The following is an 18351-nucleotide window of genomic DNA, read 5'->3' as shown; positions in this document are numbered from 1 at the left end:
ACATTCTATCTACTGCCTCTTCTATACCGAGTTCAGGATAGGTAATCTTGGAATCTATGATTCCCACAATCCCAGTCTCTGTGACTGTATCACCTATCTTTTTTCAGAAACTGACAAACTTTTAAAGTGAGATAGGCAACACATTTCTAGATTTACACAGAAATATTTTAACTTCTTTAACCAGGTTCCATTGCTTCTTATCCCAAATACAGCATTGATTAACAGATAATTAACTTCACGCCAGAATGATTCCCCTGAAACAGGAGCACATACCATAAAGGTTATTCACCACCACCTTACAAGACCCAAAAGAACTTTCTGTAACATACTGAAAGGCTGAAGTGAAGAGTTGTCTGTGATGGAAATATATTAGCATTCTTTTATTCGCTTTCTACCTGCATGGCCAGGAATTCATGTTGTGTGTGATATTTTGCTCCTGTAACTTATCTCAGTTAGAAAATAGTTTTAAGTAAAGAATCAAAGAGAAAGGAAGGAGCACAAAAGATTGTATTTCTGTATTATATCTTATACTTAATGGTACAAAGTCGTCATTGGAAAGTTTCAATGGATTCATAACAATTTCTCGTGCATGAGACACTACAAACATGACAAATATTAGCCAACATGCCTAGATCTTAAAACTAGTGTCATGCCTGATCACCAGGCACAGCCAACAGATGAAGGGGGTTGAGGGGGAAGCAATAGTGTGTTTGTTTTAATGAGTAAAATTAAATTGAGGGCTGACATCTCATTGCTGTGTCAATCCCAGAAATAAGATTTTCACACCCCAACCTCCTTATTTTGTCTGTTCTTTAACTGACTGGATTTTTACATCGTAAAAAAAACCCCAAAAATGCATTTTGCACAGTTCATTTAACTGAATCACTTCAGATATGATGAGCAGTAACCATAACATTACAAACACTATCAAATTTCATATTGCATTCACAAAACGTGGCAGCATTCAGATTGGCATTCCAGATAGGATGTTCATGCAGAGCCATTAGAACATCCCTGTATCTTATTTGTAAATGTCACTCACATGGACTGTTCAGCAAGTATAGAGCAAGGAGCCAATATAGAAGATAGAAGACTCAATCCCACTCTCCAGAATCCAGGTGCACAGATCAATAGATCACAAGTGAAGTGAGCCAATTTTATAACACACATGGCAATACGGGGGGCCCAAACTGAGTCTGTAAAGTGACTTCAGATTATATAATCTGGTTTTACACGTGGGTTCCCAAAAAAAAAAAATCTTGAAAGGAACATCTCAACAGAAAAAAATACTCCAGGGACCCCAAAGCCCCTCAGCCACTATTGTCTCTGATGTGCCCTTGGCCCAAGAGAACACAAGGGACAGTTCTTTCCATGGTCAGGCAGCAGTAGCTTGCACTCCCAATACAAAGAGACCAGATAGAGAAGCTCAGGGATGCTCGAAAGACTCATAAAACAATAGTGCATGCAAATAATGTACTTTTCTAATGAAAGCTTGAAATGTGCCTTTTAATTAAGGTAATTAGTTCACATCATAAACTAGAGCAGCAATCAAGATGTTGTGAATGATTCCACTGCAGCTCAGGTTTTATTAGTGCTGGCCTCCAGCTTTTCAGTTAGTGCTTCCGGCCTGGGTTGGTGCAAATTTACCCTCCCAACACATGTGAACACATAGAACTTCCCACACTGTAGGCAATCTGTATAATGAGACCATAACTCATGCTCTTGGTGTTATTCTGGAAAAGTCAGAACCATTACAGCAATCGCCTTGCCAGCACGAGTACCCTCTACTCCTCAACTGTACAACTTCTGGATTCAACACCTGGCTTCTGGAGGAAATTAAAAAATAAGCATGCGCAGCAGACTTTGACCTTTAGGGATTGAAAATAAGAAGATCTCCACCCATATGGGCGATTCAGCTATCTATCACAATAGTCTATACTGTCCCTCTGCTCCCAAGTCTCACACCTGTCTGTACAGGGCGACCAGGGGGCAGGATTGGCATCCATCCATCAATTTAGTTGCTCCAATAAATCCTCAGGCACAGTCTGGACAATGCTCTACAGTAAGGGATCCAAATGACACAATTTAGCATCAAGGAGACAGCTAAATAGAGGTTTAACATAATACTGTGTATTATTTAAAATATAACTGAGATAGAAGCAGGATAACAAATTATTTTTCTGTTACAGAGCAAAAGGAGGCTTTTAATACTCAGATGACACTTAAGCAGCCTTCAAAACTCAGTCTGAAAAGCTAATCTTCTCTTACCTTTGTGGTCTGTACAGAAGTACACAGGGTAACTTAGTTTTGCATTTTTGTTCTCCACTCTCTGCCTCCCCCCACCCGCCCCCAGTCTTCTTCCTTTTTTAGAGTAGTGCTTGTGGGGGAAACAAATATAAACAGATGGGCCTAGTATTTTATTCTATAAGTGGTGAGATCTGGGGTTGTTCTACCATCTCATGGATGGACACTCCAGAATCATGGCGAGGGGTGGGGGGGCAACTCGTAAACTTATGAGTTTCACCCTGAATACAGCAACTGATGTGGCAGATCACAGACACCGAGAGAAGTAATTTCTCAGATATTCAAGGCCCAACCTACTGAACAACATGAGTCAAGATCACTACATTTGAATCTAGTATTAAACTAAGAGCAAATTTAGTTACTGGAGCATTGAGGTGAGCTGTCCTACATGCCTCATATGGGTTAGAAGACAGGTTCCCGCACAACGTACCATCTTTGTTTCTTAGGGTACTCACTGATGACTACAGGTACAACTTGTTGCAGTAGTCAAACTGGTCCAGATTAGTGGAGAAGTAAATTTGCCCTTTGATTCCAGCAAAGGGCTATGTCTGTTGCTTGACTTCAATTGTTAAGCTGCCCAGTTCATCCCCACATTTGGGACCAGTGATGGTGCTGCCCATAGATTATTCAAACAGAAAGCAGAGCTGATCATTCTGGAAACACCAGACCAGAATTCAACCTCACTGAATCAAACTGCCATTCAAAACCGAGTTCTATTATATCCCTTGCCCCCACTCTCCCAGCACCTGATAATGTACCAGGCTTCATACAAACACCACAAGATGAACTGATTTAAATCACCAATATAAATCAGCAAACAAAAAATCTTGATTTAAATCATCAGTTTTAATCTCGTTTTGCATTTGTACTTTAGTTATTTTCCTAAAGCAAGGTTGATTCTCAATGGTTGATAAAACATGTTGATTTGTAACTAAATATAGCTTTTACATTGAACTTGGTACTTTGTGCTAACTAGGAGGATACGCTATATATATACATATTTATTTAAGCAATGATGTAGCTTACTGTATATACTCATTCATAAACCAAATATTTTTGGTAAAAAAGTGACGCATCAAAGAGCAGGGGTCGGCTTATAAATGACACTGCACCAAAATTTGATGATTTTAAACTCTATAGAATCACTGAATATCTAATACATTGTTGTTTTGTTTATCTGGAGCATCTGCAGGCATGGAGCCCCTCAGCTCCCTGTGGCCGCAGTTCACCATTCCCAGCCAATAGGAGCTGTGGGAAGTGGCGCACCACTTCCCACAGCTCCCATTGACTGGGAACAGCAAACCGCGGCCACAGGGAGCTGAGGGGCTCCGTGCCTGTGAATGCTCTAGGTAAACAAAACGTCCCAACCCGCCAGCGGCTTACCCTGATGGGCTGGGAGCCAAAGTTTTCCAACCCCTGAAACACAGGGTCGGCTTATGAAAGGGTCATTCAGTTTTTGCTATTTTTACTTATCCATCTTGGTGGGTCAGCTTGTAAACGAACAGGCTAATGAACGAATATATATGGTATTTATTTATTCAAATTCTTAATTTTTACCTTTTTATTATGTTAGAAAATACTGAATGATATGTTTCTTATTTATTAGATTATTAATTTTTTACTCATGACTTTGTCAAGCTATATTGGGACAGAAATTGAAATTCAATTAAAAATGCACAAAAAAGCATTTTAAATATGTTTTTATCAGCTAAATAAAATTAGCTTAAATATGCAAGATATGCAATGGAAAAAAAAGTAAGTTTATCAACACAGGTTTTGCATTTAAAACCAATTGATTTATTTAACCAAAAAATACCTGTAATTAGTTAAATTTAACTGATTATTTCTGGCCACCATGTCCTTCAAGACTTTAGAACTAGTATATCATTTCACACCTAGCTTTTATTCACAGATTGGGAAAAGGAAAGCAAACTTTCCTGCTTTTTCACAACTCCCAAATGGTTTGTTAATTTTGAATGAACTAGTAATTGAACTGAAATTGGTTGAATTAACTGAAATGAAGAAAATATTCTCTGCATTTGCAAAAGACTGTCAAAAGCCGATTTAACACTTCAACAAATTCTGGTTCCAGGTACTTAGCCAGTGACTTCAATCAGTTCAGTTGTTGGACTTCCTTTAAAACTTTGGCAACAAACATGTGCTGCTTAATATATTGTACTTTAATTGAAGCAATTTTATTATAGTTATTTAGGCCTTAGCTCAGATTACAATAATTGCAAATTTAATTTGAAAATGGTTTATTTTTTTAAATAAATGTACTTAAAATTTATCTAAATAAAAAAATCTGATTTTTAATTTTTTCTTTTGTTTTCTCTTCAAAGAAAAAATCACTGTTTTTTATCTACCCTAGACAACATATAAATAAGTGAAAGAGGGGGTTAAAATGCTCATTTTCTTAGACTTTCAAAGTATCGGCCTGAATTGACAGGATTGCTGCTGCTGCTTCTCTATTTTGTTACTCACATCAGAAAAATTACACAGACCCTCATTTCTCAGAGCAAATTTCAATTTTCTTTTCTGTCTTAGGGAGTAAGCTCTAATATAAATTCTCCCTAATACAGTTTTAAATTAAGACGCTTAGGTTTAAAACAAGTTTTGCACTTCCATCTGCACAATGTCAAAACTAGAACTTCCTATATCAAGTCTATCTGAGTAACCCCTCTCAGATGTGGCTTGTATTGGGGAAAAAAAAACAAACAACCAAGCATTCCCTTTCAATCTGGAATCAAAGTAAATGCAAACTTCTATTTAAATAATGATCTTCTCATACTTTCCCTTCCAAATCACTTCTGCTGGGCCGGAATTTCCCCATAACACCATGCAACGGCAGATTCACACCATTATTCTAAAAGTTAATCCTGCTTTCAAGTACAAAAAAACATGTCATATCCTATTTACCAATGGCACTTGTAGGTCTTATGCAGGGATGGCCTTAGGGAAAATGGAACCCTGGGTGAGCTTGTACTTTGGTGGACAAAGCTGGGGACAAAGAGCCATGGCCTCCATTCTTCACAAAAAGGCACTTGCTATATGGCAATTTTTACACATTTTAGGCAACATTTGAATATTGTAACTCTCAAAGCAAAACAAAACTGAAGCTCTTCCTCATTGTGCAGACTCCTAGCCCATGAAGGGTGCTGACACAAGAGGGTCAGGGCCGGCTTTAGGAAGTGTGGGGCCCAATTCAAACAGTTTTGACAGGGCCCCGGCAGGGATGACTAAAAAAAAAAAAAAAAAAATGTAAAAAAACATGTGGGGCTTGAACTCACCCGGAGGCGCTCTGAGTCTTCGTCGCCAGGTCCTTCACTCGCTCCAGGTCTTCAGCAGCACTGAAGGACCCGCTGCTGAAGTGCCGTCAAAGACCCGGAGTGAGCGAAGGACCCGCTGCCAAAGTGCTGCTGAAGACATGAAGCGCCGCCAGGTGAGTAAAAATTAAAAAGGCACCTCTAGACAGGGAAGGGATTCTCAATGGGCACAGGGCCCTCTTAGGTACAGGGCCCGATTCGGAGGATTTGGTGGAACAGGCCTAAAGCCGGCCATGAAGAGGGTCATCAATGGCTATTAGCCAGCATGGTCAGGGATGCAACACAATGCTGTGTGTGTCCCTAACCTCTGTTTGCCAGAAGTTGGGAGTGGACAACAGGGGATGGATCACTCAATGATTGCCTGTTCTGTTTATTCCCTCTGAAGAAGCTGGCATTGGCACTGTCAGAAGACAGGATACTGAGCTAGATGGACCATTGTTATGACCCAGTATGGCCATTCTTATGTCGGGTACGTTGTACAGACTCTGAAAGGACCATTTTGCAAGTATAAGAGCATTGCTGCAGCAGGCAGTTGTGCATTCTGTCTACAGTAGCCCCTCTTCTCTGATCCAATATCATCCTGTGAGCATCTGAATCAAAGGAACTGAAGAAGGAGACCAAGTGGTTTCTCGTGAATAAACTGCTTGTGAGGAGACATTAAAACAAAGAAAGGCATGTCACCAAGAGATAAATAAATATATATGTAATGAGACAAGATTTCAGCAGCAAAGAATCATTAGCTATTTCTTCTCTCTTTTAAATTTACTGTGAGACGCTAAACTTGAATGTCCTCTGGAATACCGGCATGCAGCTATCTAGGCTTTTATGACCCCATCACATGCACACACCATACCTTCTGTACTGGGTTGCAACTGCCAGCAACAGTTACATTGCTCTCCAACTGTTACTGACACATGCAGAACGAGGAGTTAGGGCCTGAACCTTTAGACTGAACTGAAAAGGTAGACTACATGATCGGTCACTTATTATTAGCATGCATCTATCATATAGAAGAATAATTACTCCAAATTAGTTAGCTAGGAATTAATAAAAACACTAACACTACAGTTTCCAGGTACAAGAGCATTTTTCCACAAAGAACTATCTACTACTCAATTTAGCTGCAACTATTAAGTATTCTCTCTCATCCTCTCTGCAGTCCTCAACAATTCTGCCTATGCCTTTTGTGAACTCTGGAAGTGTTTCTCTGTTTGGTATCTTACTTGAGCCAGATTTTCTGGATCAAATGTAAAAATGGCAGAAAGGGGATTTCATTTGCACCTCATTATATGCCTGGTTGAATCAGAAAAGAATCTATCACATTGGAAGTCCTGTATATATCAAATATACTGCTTGCAAGAGACATTCTCCCAAAATATAGCATCCTCACAAGGAAAGAAGGAGGGAAGCTGGATCTTGAATTATTTTGTTTAACTGATATGCAATAAATTGTAATACAAGAATTAGAGCAGTAAGCAATTAACCTGAACTTCAACCATAAGCCTGGAACAGTGTCTCCAGAGTGACTAACACAGAGAATGAAATCATTGGCAAAAAATGGAATATCCTTTATCTTTCTGAATGGAGAGTGGACAGTTATATACGTTGTGTATTTGCTTACTATATGGTTTTATGCATTATTATATGATGGCTTCTTTCTGGTTAACAACTGGGAGCAGCTTCCACTCACACAGGCCATATCAAAGTATATATCCTCTATGTTCACATCAGGTATAGTTGGGGCTCTGTATATACTTGTAAAGTAGTCCATAAGAAACGTGCAGGGGAAATGCTGTCAGAGTCTAAACAATTATCTGAAGAAAGAAACTTCCCCAGCATGAGGAGAGGTGAGAAAGGGTTTGTCTATACATGACTGTGCTCCACTAGTTCTACCAGAGAAAACCGAGAATAATTTTCATCCATTAGCATACTAACAATGTAGAACAAGACTCTTCCTGATGCCCAAAAAGAATACTAAGGAAGTCAATCACATGCAGTGATTGGTGAGAGAATTCTGACATATCAGACTAATACCAAAGAGGACGCCTTGATTATATGTTTTGACACACTGTAAGCTTGGAAGGATTAGATTTTCAAAGGAAGTACTGATCAATATTGATTTAACTTTGCATACACAAACCGATAAAAAATATAAGCCTGATTGATAAAGGTAATAGTGCTGATGTAATATACTTGGACTTCTATAAGGCATTTGACTTGGTGCCCCTTAACATTTTCATTAAAAAATTATAAATATATTAAATTAGCATTGCACACATTAAATGATAGGTCTCAAAATGTAACTGTAAAGAAAGAATCATCAATGAAGGGTGTTTTCCTAGTGGGGTCCTGCAGAGATCAGTTCATGGTCCTATACTATGTAACATTTTTATTAATGTCCTGGAAGAAAAAAATCATTAAAAGTTTACAGATAACATAAAAACTGGAGGAGTAGTAAATAATGAAGAAGACAGATCACTAATACAGAGAGATAAGGATCAGTTGAAGAGCTAAGTGCAAGCAAACAATATGCACTTTAACACAGCTAAATGCAACGTATAAGTTTTGGAACAAATAATACTTACATAATGTGGGACTCCATCCTAGGGAGATGTGACTCTGAAAAAGATCTGGGGTTCATTGTGGATAATCATCTAAACATGAGCTCCCGGTGTGAGGCTGTGACCAAAAGGCTAATGCAATCCTTGGATGCATAAACAGAGTAGGAATAGAGAGGTTATTTACCTCTTTATTTAGCACTGGCGCAATTGCTTCTGGAATACTCTGTCCAATTCTGGTGCCCACAATTCAAGAACAATGTTGATAAATTGGAGAAGAGCCACAAGAATGATTAAAGGATTAGAAAACAAGCATTATAGTGATAGACGCAAGGAGATCAATCTATTCCGTTTAACAAAGAGAAGGTTAAGGGGTGACTTGATTACAGTCTATAAATACTTACCTGGAGAACAAATGTTTAACAATGGGCTCTTGAGCAGAGGAAGATGTGTAGCATGATCCAATAGTTGGCGGCTGAAGCTAGACAAATTCAGACTGGATATAAGGCATACATTTTGACAGTGAATGTAATTAATCACTGGAACAATTTACCAAGTGTCCTTGTAGACCCTCCATCACTGACAATCTTTAATGCAAGACTGGATGTTTTTCTAAACGATATACTCTAGAAATTATTTTGGGGAAGTTGTGTAGCCTGTACTACAGCAGAAGTCAGACTAGATGATCACAATGGTCCCTTCAGGCATTGGAATCTATGAATGTGCAATATAGGAATTTGAATGCCATAGCTAAACTTCTGGAAGTGCCATGAGAGATTAATAAAAATAACTGCACTGAGTTAAGTATCTTACAAATCTTGCATTTCATGTTTTGGATTTTATTATAACCCTTAACTAATTTCTAGAGAGGTTAAGTTATGCAACTTCTCAGGGCAAGTAAAACAGGTCAGAGGGAAAAAAGTACAAAACTAGCTGAAATCCAGAAAAGAAAAGCAACATGAATCTCTGTCGTTCATTGTAGAGCAGAATGCATCATATTGGCCAAAGAGTTTCATAATTTACGGATTAAACTCACTTCAACACAGCCAGTAACAGATGTGTTGGCAAATTCTTTCCATCTGTACTGCAAAACAGAGTAGACTACCTAATTTGTCCATCACAACAAATGAGAGAGCATTGTATAGGAAAGGCCATGATATATGAATGATCTGGTAAAAAGGCATGCACCACATAACGCAGCCTCAGTCAGACTGAAATATTTAGCTCCTAATACTTGATACCAGAACCAGAAGACTCTTTGCTTAAGTCTGCTGTTTTTTGCTGAAGCCAAATCTTGAGGAACTTCAATGAATATTACTCCGGGGGGAATTCTGCGCAACTGTGCAGGCACAGAATTCATGCCCCACACAGATTATATTTTCTCCACAGAAAATACATCTGTCGGGAAGGAGCTGCAGTTATACCTCTTGCCTACCCAGGGCTGCTGTTGCACCAAAAGAGAGGGCAGCCAGGGCCAGAGCAGTCAGATGCAGAAAGGAAGAAGAAGAGACTATGGGGCCAGGTGAGGAGGTTCGGGATGGGGGGAGATGGACAGAGCAAGGCATGCACAGGGCTGCTGGGGGGTCACAAACTGGGGTTCAGAAGGGCTAGTGGGGGGAGACAGACTGGGGTGGGGGCACAGGAGCTAGTGAGGTGACAGCATTGAGCCGGAGCTTAATGGAAGTGGGGGTGAAGGGCCACAGAGAGAAAGGGAGACGGATGGCTAAGTAGGGGTGCAGAGACACATGAGGGAGAGGAGGTGTAGGGACACATGGGGACAGGGGCAGGTGTGAATGACTGAATGGGAGAGGCTAGGGGTCACAGCCAGGGTCTGCACAGGGGAGGCTCCCCAACTCCCTAACAATCCTCCCCATGCCGAAAAAGAACTTGTTCCATACTTCTCCCACTCATATCCAACAACCCTCCAAGTTCACTCCCAGGATGACTTCCTTTTCCCTCAGGTCCTCTCTTAACCTGAGTCCCCCAAACCTTTGCACAGCTTCCGAGGGGTGCAGGAAATACGTTTCTGTTTTGTAGTTTAAATGAATTATTACTCAAAGTTCTGTATTAATATGCTTCAAAAGGAATCTATTTGTCAAAAAAAATATATCCTAAATCTTTTTTGTTGTCTGTATTGTTACAGACATATTTGCTGCCAGGTATTTTGAAATAAATTACCAAAATAATTGGAACTGGTACGATTATATTGTGTTATTTTAACAAATAAAATATGCAGAATTTTAAAAATGTTGTGCACAGAATTTTTAATTTTTTGGTGCAGAATTCTCCCAGGAGTGAAGTATGAAGAATCCACTCCATTGCTTTGTGTAACAGTTCTGGTTACAGGCTGAGTATGTGGAGATTAGCTCTGTCTAGAAACTGAAGGTGAACATCCACTTGGAGAGAATAACAGATTTAATTAGTAATGAGATTTGCCACAAAATTTTTTGCTATTCATTTAATGCTAATTTTAAATGTGATCACATTTTTTGGCTCAGAATAATTTCTGTATTTAATGCCATAATTATCTGTGTAAAGTGTTGCATTTCCTAGCTTTATTTTATCATCTTCACTGTGGGTCCTACTTAATTATAGAGAAGTGAGACGCAGGGCAGGAGGGGAATACTGTTCTCTAAATGAACTACTGGAGAGCTCTGAAAGCCAACAACATGAGAAAATTAAGTCAGGTACATGGCTTCCATGAGGCTGATATGGTGTAGAACTGAGAAAACCACATGGCCGTGGTTAAAAAACATTTGAAATACTAATTCCGTGCAATAGGCTGCATAAATTACACATAACTTTCATTATTAAGCTCCTAATCATAATCATTTTCCACCTCTTCTTCAGTAATGTTTCCCCCACACACACACACAGAGTTTGTTTCTAAGTCACAGGTTGAGTTCTCTATCATTTGACTCTACTTAGAGACTTTTTCCATTTCAGCAATTACCCTAGAGACTAGACTGACAGATAAAATGGGTTCTTAATATTTTAAAACTCAAAAAGGAGATAAGAATCCCAAGGTGTCCAGACATACCTTCCTGTGTTACTAAACTGTCCACCTGAAAAAGAAATTACAAATGTGCCTGCAAGAGCTCAGTGTTCCAGCACACTTACCTATTTAGTTATTACTCATAGACTCATAGACTCTAGGACTGGAAGGGACCTCGAGAGGTCATCGAGTCCAGTTCCCTGCCCTCATGGCAGGACCAAATACTGTCTAGACCATCCCTAATAGACATTTATCTAACCTACTCTTAAATATCTCCAGAGATGGAGATTCCACAACTTCCCAGGCAATTTATTCCAGTGTTTAACTACCCTGACAGTTAGGAACTTTTTCCTAATGTCCAACCAAAATCTCCCTTGCGGCAGTTTAAGCCCATTGCTTCTTGTTCTATCATTGGAGGCTAAGGTGAACAAGTTTTCTCCCTCCTCCTGATGACACCCTTTTAGATACCTGAAAACTGCTATCATGTCCCCTCTCAGTCTTCTCTTTTCCAAACTAAACAAACCCAATTCCTTCAGCCTTCCTTCATAGGTCATGTTCTCAAGACCTTTAATCATTCTTGTTGCTCTTCTCTGGAACCTCTCCAATTTCTCCACATCTTTCTTGAAATGCGGTGCTCAGAACTGGACACAATACTCCAGTCGAGGCCTAACTAGCGCAGAGTAGAGCGGAAGAATGACTTCTTGTGTCTTGTTTACGACACACCTGTTAATGCATCCCAGAATCACGTTTGCTTTTTTTGCAACAGTATCACACTGTTGACTCATATTTAGCTTGTGGTCCACTGTGACCCCTAGATCTCTTTCTGCCATACTCCTTCCTAGACAGTCTCTTCCCATTCTGTATGTGTGAAACTGATTGTTCCTTCCTAAGTGGAGCACTTTGCATTTCTCTTTATTAAACTTCATCCTGTTTACCTCAGACCATTTCTCCAATTTGTCCAGATCATTTTGAATTTTGACCCTGTCCTCCAAAGCAGTTGCAATCCCTCCCAGTTTGGTATCATCCGCAAACTTAATAAGCGTACATTCTATGCCAAAATATAAATCGTTGATGAAGATATTGAACAGAGCCGGTCCCAAAACAGACCCCTGCAGAATCCCACTTGTTATACCTTTCCAGCAGGATTGGGAGCCATTAACAACTACTCTCTGAGTACGGGTATCCAGCCAGTTATGCACCCACCTTATAGTAGCCCCATCTAAATTGTACTTTCCTAGTTTATCTATAAGAATATCATGCGAGACCATATCAAATGCCTTACTAAAGTCTAGGTATATCACATCCACCGCTTCTCCCTTATCCACAAGGCTTGTTATCCTATCAAAGAATGTTATCAGATTAGTTTGACATGATTTGTTCTTTACAAATCCATGCTGGCTATTCCCTATCACCTTACCACCTTCCAAGTGTTTGCAGATGATTTCTTTAATTATCTGCTCCATTATCTTCCCTGGCACAGAAGTTAAACTAACTGGTCTGTAGTTTCCTGGGTTGTTTTTATTTCCCTTTTTATAGATGGGCACTATATTTGCCCCCTTCCAGTCTTCTGGAATCTCCCCCGTCTCCTATGATTTCCCAAAGATAATAGCTAGAGGCTCAGATACCTCCTCTATTAACTCCTTGAGTATTCTAGGATGCATTTCATCAGGCCCTGGTGACCTGCAGGCATCTAACTTTTCTAAGTGATTTTTTACTTGCTCTTTTTTTATTTTATCTTCTAAACCTACCCTCTTCCCGTAAGCATTCACTATACTAGACATTCCTTCAGACTTCTCAGTGAAGACTGAAACAAAGAAGTTATTAAGCATCTCTGCCATTTCCAAGTCTCCCGTTACTGTTTCCCTCTCCTCACTGAGCAGTGGGCCTACCCTGTCCTTGGTCTTCCTCTTGCTTCTAATGTATTGATAAAAAGTCTTCTTGTTTCCCTTTATTCCCATAGCTAGTTTGAGCTCATTTTGTGCCTTTGCCTTTCTAATCTTGCCTCTGCATTCCTGTGTTATTTGCCTATATTCGTCCTTTGTGATCTGACCTAGTTTCCATTTTTCATATGACACCTTTTTATTTTGTAGGTCACGCAAGATCTCGTGGTTAAGCCAAGGTGGTCTTTTGCCACATTTTCTATCTTTCCTAACCATCGGAATAGCTTGCGTTTGGGCCCTTAATAGCGTCCCTTTGAAAAACTGCCAACTCTCCTCAGTTGTTTTTCCCCTCAGTCTTGATTCCTATGGGATCTTACCTATCAGCTCTCTGAGCTTACCAAAATCCGCCTTCCTGAAATCCATTGTCTCTATTTTGCTGTACTCCCTTCTACCCTTCCTTAGAATTGCAAACTCTATGATTTCATGATCACTTTCACCCAAGCTTCCTTCTACTTTCAAATTCTCAACGAGTTCCTCCCTATTTGTTAAAATTAAGTCTAGAACAGCTTCCCCCCAGTAGCTTTTTCAACTTTCTGAAATAAAAAGTTGTCTGCAATGCAGTCCAGGAACCTATTGGATAGTCTGTGCCCCGCGGTGTTATTTTCCCAACATATATCTGGATAGTTGAAGTCCCCCATCACCACCAAATCTTGGGCTTTGGATGATTTTGTTAGTTGTTTGAAAAAAGCCTCATCCACCTCTTCCACCTGATTAGGTGGCCTGTAGTAGACTCCCAGCACGACATCACCCGTGTTTTTTACCCCTTTTAGCCTAACCCAGAGACTCTCAACACTTCCATCTCCTATGTCCATCTCCACCTCAGTCCAAGTGTGTACATTTTTAATATAAAAGGCAATACCTCCTCCCTTTTTCCTCTGTCTATCCTTCCTGAGCAAACTATACTCATCCACACCAACATTCCAGTCGTGTGTATTATCCCACCAAGTTTCAGTAATCCCAACAATGTCATAGTTGTATTTATTTATTAGCACTTCCAGTTCTTCCTGCTTATTACCCATACTTCTTGCATTTGTATATAGGCATCTAAGATACTGGTTTGATCTTGCCTCCCAGTTTTGCCCTAACCCTCCTTTCTCTCTGCCATTATAGCCCGTGCTCCCTCCTGTTTCCAACCCATCTCCCAGGTCTTGTTCCCCACTTACCTGTGGGGTTTGCTCACCTGTCCCCATCAAACCTAGTTTAAAGCCCTCCTTACTAGGTTAGCCAGTCTGTGCGCAAATAAGGCCTTTCCCCTTCTCGAAAGGTGAACGCCATCTGTGCCTAGCACTCCTTCCAGGACTTACACAGGACTCCAGGCCCAACCTCTTGGAATCTCCCCCTCTTTAGTGCACTGCAGCCACCTGTAGACAAGTCTCCGTACAGCAAACCTCACTGCAGTCCTCTAACCTTGCAATGTCTTAGGGCTTGTCTAAACATATAGTGCTGCGGCATATCCGGTGAAAACACTATGCTGACAGGCGAGAGCTCTCCCATTGGCATAATAAAACTACCCCACGACAGGCAGCAGCTATGTCAGCGGGAGAAGCTCTCCCACCGACATAGTGCTGTCCACATTGGCGCTTATCTCAGTGTAATTTATGTCACACAGGGGGGCGGTTTATTCACGCCACTGAGCGACATACATTATACCAACGTAAGCTGTAGTGAAGACATAGCCTAAGAGTTTGTCTACACAGTGCTTTAGTCTGCACCAAAAGAGTGTACATTTCAGTCTGCATGAGCACATCAGGCACGAACTAGCCCAATGTGGACAATGCTGGCAAGCACTATGAGTTGCTAATGAGTATTAACGTGGTCCCTTTTCAAACAAACTGTCCTACATTAACACACATTCGGAGACTTTCAGTGAGTGCCAGCAGAGTCCACACAGGCATGATTAGTTCATACTAGTGTGTCACACACTAAATGTATACACCTCTAGTGCAGACTAAAGAATCACAGATTCATAAAACTGGAAGGGACCTTGAGAAGTCATCTAGTTCAGTCCCCTGCACTCAAGGTAGGACTAAGTATTATCTATAACATCCCTGACATGTGTTTGTCCAGCCTGCTCTTAAAAATCCCCAGTCATATAGAATCCTAAGGTTCTTCCTCATGATATCAGCAGTGGTCCTCTTGGAGCTTTCTTACTGCTCTTAACTGCATTTCTGGTCCATGGGGGATCAGAACACAATATTCCAGGAGAACATTCTCCCTACAGGTAGGATTATATAATATACCTGGCACAGAACTTATAAAGCGGTAGTAGAAAAGAGAATATGGGGTAGGATTCTTTGTAGTTCAGCTACTAAAATCAGCAAGTGGTGTAAAAGCAGAAGGAAAGAAACAGTGATACATTGCAATCAGTGGGCATTAGGACCCCAAAGACCCCAAAAGTTCTACTTGGAGCCACAGCAGATTGCAGAAACACAGCACCAAAATGTTAGCAGACTGAACATGAATGCAAAACAAAACAAAATTTGAAATAAATAGTTCTAACCCAGCAGTATCAGACAGAATATGCCTTATGCATGCTATTTGTAACAACAGACCCCAGCAACAACACTAAGATTTAAAAGGCTCAGGGTCAGCTCAGTTAAGAACTAGCAAACAAACGTCAGTCTCAGAGACTCAGGTAAGAATGGAGAGGAAGTTAACTATACAGTAAATACTGGTACTTTGAAAAACAAATAATTGTTAGAAAGGGGGAGGGATAGCTCAGTGCTTTGAGCATTGGCCTGCTAAACCCAGGATTGTGAGCTCAATCCTTGAGGGGGCCACTTAGGGATCTGGGGCAAAAATGGGTCCTGCTAGTGAAGGCAGGGGGCTGGACTTGATGACCTTCCAGTTCTAGGAGATTTGTATATCTCCAGTTATTATTATTATAACACCCAAATCTATGTTGTCCTAAAAGTTGCTACTAAAAATTGGCACTTTAAAGATGACTGAGGAAACAGCGCCCTCTAATGTGTGCACTCGCTCATTATACTTCTGAAGAGTGCTTCATTATCAGGCTATCAAGGACCACTGTGACGATGTTAATAAGGAAAATAATCCCCAAGATGAGGGAATTCAATCCTCCTGTGATGAGAAAAGGGATAAATAAATGTCTGGTCTTTAGAAATCACTAAACTGGAAAACAAATAAAGGAAGAGAAGAGATACTGAAACTAAGCAGAAATCTCAACTGGCACCCCTCAGAGGGAAAAGAGGTAACAGCACATGCTTTGGTTTCTGAAGATAGGTATAGAACCATGTAGGCAGGGCCCTCAGATAACTGTAAGAGCCTGCAATAGAGTTCTCTTCTGAAAAGTGACAAAAATGGCATCCTGGGGCAACGAGTTCGATGACATGCACAAAGATTTCTTTTTTCTAACTAATAGCCCTGCAGAGTAAGCCTGGCTTCCAAGAGCCAAGCAGGGCCCTTTCCTTTTCACACTTCACCACCATTAACAATGATGATGAAGAGGATTCTACAAGACCACCAGGAATAAAAAGCAATACAAATTTTTGTTACTGGAACATAAAAAGATCTAATTCTGAATATACATGGACAATATTTGTTGAGTAAGGAAAAGTGAATTTCCAGAAGAGAAATGCACTTCGGATTATATCAACTGCCATACAGCTCTACCAGAAACATGTCAAATCTTCCATCTGCCACATATCAGCGAGTATTCTCTAGAAGCTGCAGGAAAGACCAGGGGTGGCTCCAGGCACCAGCATGCCAAGTGCATGCTTGGGGCAGCAAGCCATGGGGAGCACTCTGCCAATCGCCGCGAGGGCAGCAGGCAGGTTGCCTGCGGCGGCATGCCTGTGGAGGGTCCGCTGGTCCCGCGGCTTCAGCAGACCTCCCGCAGGTGTGCCACCGAATCCGCAGGACCGGGGACCTCCTGCAGGCAAGCCGTCGGAGACAGCCTGCCTGCCGTGCTTGGGGCGGCAAAATACCTAGAGTGGCCCCTGGGAAAGACAAACAAAAGTCTGAAGAAAGTGCTGTGATGTTTTGTGCTGATGTTGTATTAAAAAACTTAAGTGTATCAGTGAGGGTTTTCAAGCTCCATTCAGGTGACCTTTTTTCTCAAAATGGAACAGCTTCCTGCTGAGAACATACATTCTACTCCCTGTCTGATCTAAAGGCTGGATTCTTGTGCAGAGCTTCTTAGGAGTCGCATAGTTTTTGTGAATTTGTTTTGTAAGGTACAGGAAATGAAAGGCATTTTATCAGTATTTGACTTTTTAGGACAGCAGTTACACTGTAATATTGAACACAACTGCATTGTACCCTTTCATCACCTCACACTCCGCCAAACTCTGGAGTCAGCAGGGGCACTGGACAAAACAGAGGGTCATAGATCGCTCTTCACTATAGTTTTCCCATAATGAAAATACAACCCTCACCTTTTCTGGTCCAAGGAAAGCAGGAGAATGCTACGGAATGCCTCTGTTTAGACTGCATGCTGGAACAACATAATTCTGTAAGGCTGTCAAGATATTGCAGCAAAATCATGATTTAAATACACAGATAGAACGACAGACAGACAGGAAGGATGATCCAATGGTTAGGGCATTAGCCTTGCACTCAGGAGGCCTGGGCTCAATTCCCGACTCTAATCAACTTCCTGTATGACCTTAGAAGAGTCCCTTAAGATACTTTATGCCTCAGCTCCCATCTGTAAAATGGGAGTAACAGACCTGCCCTGCCACACAGGGGTGTTGTTAAGAGGACAACACTGAAGATTGTGAGGCACTTAGATATTTTGGTAAAGACTGCCAAGACAGACAGCAACTAGGTATTAAATTCTAACACTGCTCTTGAAGGTAAGAGTAAGAAACGAACAAGAACCTGGAAGCTGAAACCACCATTAATCTGGAGCTCCAACCCTAAAAGGGAACCAAGAATACATTAAGTGACATTGACAAAGTAGAAGTAAACAAATTAAATGGTCCAAGATGCAGAGAATTCTTCTACTTTATTTTTAGCAGAATACCACATGGATGATGCTCCCATTAGTATAGCTCACTACCACCAGCTGTAAAAAAGGATTACTGGGAGGGAAGAAAGGTGGAGCCACTGTCTAAAAATATATCTTAAGAAGTAAATTTACATGCAAATGAGAAGAAGGAGAAGATGGTAAGATATAGAAGTTAATATGCTACATTTCAGGATAACCCAATATAACTGAAGCTCTACAAAGCCAAAAAAATCAGTTAAACAGTTTTATGTCTCAG

This window comes from Gopherus evgoodei, chromosome 13 (genome assembly GCF_007399415.2).
Source record: "Gopherus evgoodei ecotype Sinaloan lineage chromosome 13, rGopEvg1_v1.p, whole genome shotgun sequence".
In the NCBI taxonomy this organism is placed as follows: domain Eukaryota; kingdom Metazoa; phylum Chordata; order Testudines; family Testudinidae; genus Gopherus; species Gopherus evgoodei.
The sequence above is the reverse complement of the archived record's forward strand: the minus strand, read 5'-3'. Positions refer to the sequence as shown.